Source organism: Pinus tabuliformis, chromosome J (assembly GCF_031772625.1).
Source record: "Pinus tabuliformis cultivar Carrire ecotype Pingquan chromosome J, CPIR1, whole genome shotgun sequence".
Classification (NCBI taxonomy): Eukaryota; Viridiplantae; Streptophyta; class Pinopsida; order Pinales; family Pinaceae; genus Pinus; species Pinus tabuliformis.
In genome coordinates, this window is record NC_142295.1 from 1495511101 (window position 1) to 1495517812 (window position 6712).

Consider the following 6712-nt stretch of genomic DNA (forward strand, 5'->3'; position numbering starts at 1 on the left):
CTCCAACCAAAACTATCTTTTCCCCTCTCTACGTGATCACCACGAAATCACTTCGCAACTCTCTGCCTCAACAATTCGATCTGATTGATCAACTCTCAATGTGTTTCCCAAATGAACCTCAGGCCTTCTTAAATAATCTACATTCAACGGCCCATATTAGAAGTTAATCAATGGATAAGATCATTTTTGCTTGATCCTCATCTTCTTCTAAAAGTTACACCCACAGTTAGCTTAATACCCATTAATTATTTTAATTTCATAATTTTAGACTTAGGGACCCATTTAAAATAATTAATTATTTTAATAAAACTGTTTGCGGGTGGAATTTCCCAAATCTCTTTATGGGTTCTTTGGAATACATGTGCCCAAACCTCGATGCAAAATCTGAGACTTAGAGTACATCTGATGCTATGAGAAATTAACACCACAGTCATTGTGCAAACATTTTCAATATTGTATGTTCATTAAATTCATCATATTTGATGCAGCAAACTGCACAAATACATAGAGGACTTTCCATGTTTCGTTCATGCTATTAAAAACAGACATCACATAGATTTCACTAGATATGGAAACATGATGAAGAAATTTAACTTGCCAGCATTACAAAAAATGTAGTTAAAATTTCTAGGATAATTATGAAGTATCATAACATTTCGTGTGATTTCCCAACAATGTGACTGACCTTCTTCTCGAATCCATCTCTATGCTCCCACCATTCCTTCATTGCATCAATGTTGGCAAACAATTCATCAATTAGACTATAAAGCATTGATATGGTGCTCAAGGGAATGGTTTCAATCGTGTGGACAGGCATCCACCGTTCACTTGCCAATCCATAGCCATTTTTATCATCACCAGGCGAGTGAAGGACATAAATGAAAACATCTCCATATGGATAAACATTTGGATGCCACATTTCTGATGTAAACTTGATTGTTGATGAACTATTTGGGTAGTTAGACGGAAAATTCGTGATCATGTTATAATAAGCACATTCATAGATTATATCTAGAGGTCCAATAACTGCCACATTTCATTCAAAAACATTAGAGTGATCTACAAGTCCAGTTGAGAAACCATCCATCAGATGCCTCGACAATTCTTTTAATTGTCTTCTCAGCAGAAGATTTGCTTGGCAATCTCCCATTTTGGACATTTGACCCTTTTCTATCCTCTAAATCCTTGAATTCACCCGAAAAAAATATCTTTTCTTCAGGGGAGCAATATCTATGTCCTAACAAAACAGAGGAGAAATCGCTAAAAAAGCACAGAGACTCGACTGTTGGTATGAAATTTTTTCTTGGGGGCACCTCCAATTGACAAACCTAAGCTCTTTCAGTCCCTCAATTATCTCTTTTGGTCCTCTATATTATTTTTATCATGAACAAAACATGAAAACTGAAGTGAAGGGAAGATAATAGAATTATCTTAGCTAAATACTCTAGCATTGCATAGCTTGTGCACAAGGAGAGTAATAGATAGGTATAATTCATATACAAGTTCCAATGAGAGACATAGATGGCAAGTAATCATGCATTACCTCAGCCCCCAGGAGGTCATAGAATGACAAAGAAAAAATCTTAGGAGCAGGTCTGAGTAGACAAGGAATGCAAAGAGCTTACAAAATGGATTGGTAGAAAATGCATCTCGAATTTGGCTAAGGATATTAAGAATTGCAATCCTAGGTGTCAAGGAATGGCAGAGTCTTAGAGCGACAAACATGTGAATTTTAGAGGTCATGGTAGAGTGTAAAGCTGACAGGCCCAGGAAAACCCCCAAACCTGGCATGCTCTGATATCACTGTTGGAATGAGTAGCTAGATATGGAAGATAAGCGTGAATTTCAAATTTTTTTGTATCCCAGAGGAACCTAACAACCCGCTTAGCACGTAACTACTAGTAAAAATCTAGGGGTCTATGACTTGTCCTCCTCTCCGTAAACTGGGTTAGAACTGATGGTATTTGAACCTTGAATCTCTCAGTTTTCACAAATTTAACATTACTTCAATCACCAATTGAACTGCCACCCTAGGACACATGAATTTCATTATTATTCACAAAGATGTTACATTCTAACAACCGAGGTTAAAAATCCATGTAATAAAGTTAATAAAGGCAAAATAAAACCAAGGTCATGGGACACGTATTCCAAGTTGAATGTTGGGAAAAAATCCTATGTGGGTGTTCATTTGGCTTATTATGGCTAAGGAAATTGGCAAAGAGGCACTAATTGGCATTTATTTATGAAAATAATGGAAAATAGGAGAAAAGGAAGGTGAGAAGTCACAGGTTGCAAGTGAGGAGGAAAATGAAGGGAAAATAGAGGAAATTGAAGAAAATAGACTCTTCGTTGATAAAAAGTCTTCTAAGGATTAGTTCACAACCTTTTTGTTAGTTCAGTTTTGTAGCTCTCTCTCTATTCTCTCTCTCTCATACTCTTGCACACTCCGAGCATCCTTGGAGCACTCTATCATTGGTGAAAGGAAGGCAAAGGAAGGACAAGAAAGCAAATGAAAGCAAGGGTCAAGAAACAAAGAGTTGTATCAGGCGGCTACAACAAGATTACTTGCAAGTATTGAATTGCATGTATGATTTCCTTGTTAGTTTTGGCATGCATGGTACATGCATGTGTGTATTTGGTTCTCTTGTTGTCATTGGCATGGGTTTTTCCAGGTGTGATAGTGGTTTCAGATTTGCCTTGTCATTTTTGGATAGCCATGGTATGATGGGGTTCTTTCATTTGGTTGAGCTTTGGATTTCCGAATGGTTTTGGAAGCAGGTGAGGTGGTCTCAGGAAAATTCCCAAGGGCCTGGGAATCCTTTTACTGGTAATGACAGGATATGGTAAAGCCTAAGGGTGGAGACAAGAAAATTCCTCAAGGTATTGGAGAGGAAATCTGGAGGCATCCATGCTTGTTTAGGGCCTAGTGATCCCTTGACTGGTTTTAGAGGGAATGCGGTAAAGCCTGGTAGTATATGTTTCTTTGTTTGGGCCTAGGAATCCCTTGAACGGTAATGGAGGAATTATGGTAAGGCCTGGTTGTGTAGGTGCTTTCTTATGGCCTAGAAATCCCTTGATCGATAATGGTGGGATATACAGTAAAGCCTAAGGAAGCCCTAGTTGTTTTGTTGTGAGTCCCACATCCATGGTTGGAATATGGCACAAGGGTGATTGGTTGAAAGAAGGATTTGGTTTAGCCCAATCTATGGTCGGGTGGTACATGGAAGTCCCTAACTTCGTTGGATTTGCATATGTTAATAAGAACTCACTTTCCTCTTGTATTTCATGAGTATTTGTACTTGTTATCATTTGGCTTTGATGGTTATTTTATCATTGTTATTATTCTGGTTATATGTTGGTTATTAGCATGGTTTTATGACAAATTCTAGTTATGGCTCTTATCATGTTTTTATTGGTAAATTATTGGTTATTGAATGCATGACCTAATAGATGTTATTGAAGCTATTATGAAAGGGCATTATACCTTCTTGATGATTCTTAGATAAGTATCAAACCCCTATGTTTGGATATGCATTCATGACCCATAGATTACATGTTCTCGATGTGTTTAACGAAATTACTGTCATGGTTAGGCCTGATTAGGTCAATTCCTTGATTAAGTTTTGTGTTAGAGGATTTTTCCTGGTGTCATCCATCATTCTGGAAAGTTATATCAAGTTCTGGGCAGAGGTCTAGATCCTAGCCCTAAAAAAGTGGCTTAGATCTTAGGGTTGCATGCACAAAACTGGGTAAAGTAGACCGCAGTCACTGGGAGGCACGGTTATCCATGGGACTAGAGGCTTATAGTCATTTTCTTGCCTTGTTGTGCAAGTGACTGTGAGTCCAATTTAGTGAAAAGGTATGTTAACTCAAGGTTTGTGCACTTGGGGTGATTGTCTAACTTTTGGGGTTCAGTAAAGTTTAAGTTGTCGATTCCACTTCCTTAACTGTACCTAGGAGGTTGAGTCATATAATAGTAACTATTTGTCATATATTTACCCCGATGGACTAGTGAACTTGGGTAAGTGTGGGAGGAGGTGGTTATAGAGTGGTATGGTAGCAAGTTCCATTCTCTTTGGGTGACATCTCATGCCATTGAGTGGTATGAGAGCATGGTTCAACACTTGGATTGGATGGTGGAATGTGTTTGTCATGCATGCATGTTGGTTGTATATGCATTTGGTATGCATGTTAGTGTCTATGTGTTTTTTATGCATGCATTTTTATGGTCATGGTTGTTGTGCATGAGGTCATGGTATGAAGTTGGTGTTGTCATGCATGAGGTTGATATATTGTTATGATTATACATGTATCATGCTAATCTGGTTGATCTTGTAGACGAGATAGCCTCCCCTGAACTTCGTTGAGGTATGTTGAGTATGTTTATATTTTGGTTTATTTGACATGATATGCTTTCAAGAAGTAAAAGATCAAAGATGACAAGAAAAATGTTGGATTATAGTTCACGAGACTCTCCCTACGGATCATATGAGAAACATGGTGATGGGTACTCTCCTGACATACAATAAACTTTGAGAAGCTTGAAAGCATAAATTAGAAGTTGCAAAGCAGTAAATGACAAAATTAATCAATCATAGGAAAGGCTTGCTAGGGCACAAGAGAAACAAGCAGAGGTCAACGCAATCATCCTTCAGAGATTGTCAGACTTGCAGAGACATGGACAACCAAAAATCAGTTATGGACAGGAGCATAGGACTAATGGGGCATATGGAAGTAGGTCTCATGGCGGGCGCAGGTTGGATAAAGATGACATGGTCAAAGATGGCAGGTTCTTGGATACACCTGACATGAGAGGCAGTTGAAATGGGTTCTACTCTAGCTCTGGTTCAGACAGGTATCATGGTCATCATCGCGATCATTCTTACAGGAGGAATGACAGGGGATATTTGCCGGATGAGTTAAAGAAAGCCAAGCCACCTACATTTTATGGAGAATTGAAGAAATTAGAATATGCAGAGGCATGGTTGCTTGGGATGAAGAAATTATTTGAGTTGCATGATTACACTGAGAACATGAAGGCCAAGATAGTTATTTTCAGTCTTAAAGGGAAAGCAAAAAATTGGTGGGAAGATGTGAAGCATGTCAGAGACATCAAGGCAGAGGAGTTAAGTTGGCATGAATTCAAGAGACTTTTAAGGAAGAAGTACTTTTCAGAAAGGTACAATGACAATAAAGCTGAGGAGTTTTATGAGCTGAAGATGGGATCGATGAAAAATGAGGAGTATATGACTAAGTTCATGGAGTTAATGAGGTATGTACTGTATCTTAATGATGAGAAAACCAAATTTCAGAGATTTGTCAGTGGATTACCATTACCATTCAAGGATCAAATTGAGTATGATGAGCCTCGGTCACTGGAAGAAGTCATTGGGAAGTTGAAAAATTGTTATGAACAATCAAAGCGTAAGACTAAATCTAAGAAAGGTTGGAAAGGGAATGACAAGACTAAAGGTAAATGGCCACCAAAGTGAACAAGATTGCAGGATGCAGGTGATAAAGAGAATGTTGTTCCTTACAAGAAGTTTAATGCAGTTGAGAAGGAACATGCGTCGCAACCTGGAGAGCAGTAGAATAGAGGCGTTAGTAGGGGACAATTGTAGTGTTGGATATGTGACAAGGAGCATCTCAAGAAGGATTTTTCATCGTACCAAGGTGGTAGGCCTCAGATCTACAGTGCACGGGAGGTGCAAACAGTTGGGGATGTTGGGCATAGCATTCCTCGGATCTATGCAACATTGGATAACAGGAAGGAAAACCACCAAACATCTATTATCGAGATGGGAGATAGGCTTTTTGATCAAGTTGTTTCTATTTTGATTGACCTTGTATCAAATTATAGCTATGTTAACCTTGACCTGGTGGATAAGTGTGGTTTGAGAAAAGAAATGTGTGTGAAGTCTTGGTTAGTGCAGTTGGCTACATGTACTAAGAAGAGAGTTCATCATTGGGTAAGAGCTTGTGCATTTGAGTTGAATGGTATGCCTACATCATTGCATCTGAATGTACTTTTGTTGGGATTATTCAATATGCTTCTGCATATGCATTCGTTGTATCTTAACAGGACTAAGGTGGATTGTTATGAAAAGGCTATTGAGTATTTGGATGACAATGGAGAATAAATAATATTAGAGGTTAAGAAGAAGGCAACATCAGTTAGAATGGTTACAGTTATGTAGGAAAATCGTAGTCACAAGAAAGGGTGCGTATTATTTGCAGTACATATTTTAAGTGATAAAGGTAAGGATGTTGAGGATGCAGAAGTCTTGAAGAGGTACCTGATCTTGTAGCAGTTTTAGGATGTATTCCCGGTAGAGATTTCAGAGTTTTCTCCTCACATGGAAGTAGACTTTTATATTGAGTTGGTGCCAAGGGCAACACCAACATCAAAGGCACCTTACAAGATGAGCACTCAAGAGCTAGTGGAACTAAAGTTACGGCTGAAGGAAATGTTTGACAAGGGATACATAAGGCCAAGTGTGTTGCCTTAGGGTGCATTAATGTTGTTTGTGAAGAAGAAGGATGGTATTCTCAGGTTATGTATTGATTACAGGCAGCTGAACAAGGTGACAATCAAGAACATGTACCCTTTGTCGATGATCAATGACTTGTTTGATCAGTTGAAGGGAGCAGCGGTGTTCTCGAAGATTGATTTGAGATAAGGTTATCATTAAGTACACATCAAGGATGA

The 6712-nt window shown here is 38.5% G+C and overlaps 1 pseudogene; it reads right to left on the reverse strand.

The window, feature by feature from the left end:
* Positions 1-646: 646 nt before the first annotated feature.
* On the reverse strand, positions 647-1150 carry LOC149233086 (ubiquitin-conjugating enzyme E2 7 pseudogene; annotated as a pseudogene).
* Positions 1151-6712: the final 5562 nt, after the last annotated feature.